This window comes from Suricata suricatta, unplaced genomic scaffold (assembly GCF_006229205.1).
Source record: "Suricata suricatta isolate VVHF042 unplaced genomic scaffold, meerkat_22Aug2017_6uvM2_HiC HiC_scaffold_37441, whole genome shotgun sequence".
In the NCBI taxonomy this organism is placed as follows: domain Eukaryota; kingdom Metazoa; phylum Chordata; class Mammalia; order Carnivora; family Herpestidae; genus Suricata; species Suricata suricatta.
The window spans coordinates 1-688 of NW_021884260.1; the positions used below are offsets into that span (position 1 = coordinate 1).

Sequence of the window (688 nt, forward strand, 5' to 3'; positions counted from 1 at the left end):
GCCCATGTACTTCTTCCTCAGTAACCTGTCCTTCATGGATATCTGCTATGTGACCTCCACAGCCCCCAAGATGCTCTCCAACTTTTTCCAAGAGCAGCAGACTATCAGCCATGTGGGTTGTGCTGTTCAGTTCTTTGTCTTTTCAGTCATGGGACTGAGTGAGTCTTGTCTCATGACCGCCATGGCTTATGACCGATACGCCGCCATTTGTAATCCTCTTCTCTATTCATCAGTCATGTCACCCACCTGCTGTATTCAGATGGTGTTGGGATCCTATCTGGCTGGACTCTCTGCTTCTGTATTCCAGTTGTGTGCCATACTACAGCTTCACTTCTGTGGACCTAATGTCATCCACCACTTCTTCTGTGACTTGCCCCAGCTATTACTCCTGTCCTGCAGTGACACTTTCTTTGTACAACTCTTGACTGCTATATTAACAGTGATGTTTGGGATCCTAAATGCTCTCATTATCGTGGTATCCTATTGCTGATTGTCATTTCCATCATGAAGATCACGTCAGCTAAAGGCAGGTCCAAGGCTTTCAACACCTGTGCTTCTCATCTCACAGCAGTGTCCCTCTTCTATACCTCGAGTATCTTTGTCTATTTGAGTTCCAGCTCTGGCGGTTCCTCCAGCTTTGACAGATTTGCATCAGTTTTTTACACTGTGGTTATCCCCATGCTGAATC

General features: G+C 46.2%; 1 pseudogene; it reads left to right on the plus strand.

Annotated features, from left to right (window-relative positions):
• Positions 1-4: 4 nt before the first annotated feature.
• Positions 5-684, plus strand: LOC115285069 (annotated as a pseudogene).
• Positions 685-688: the final 4 nt, after the last annotated feature.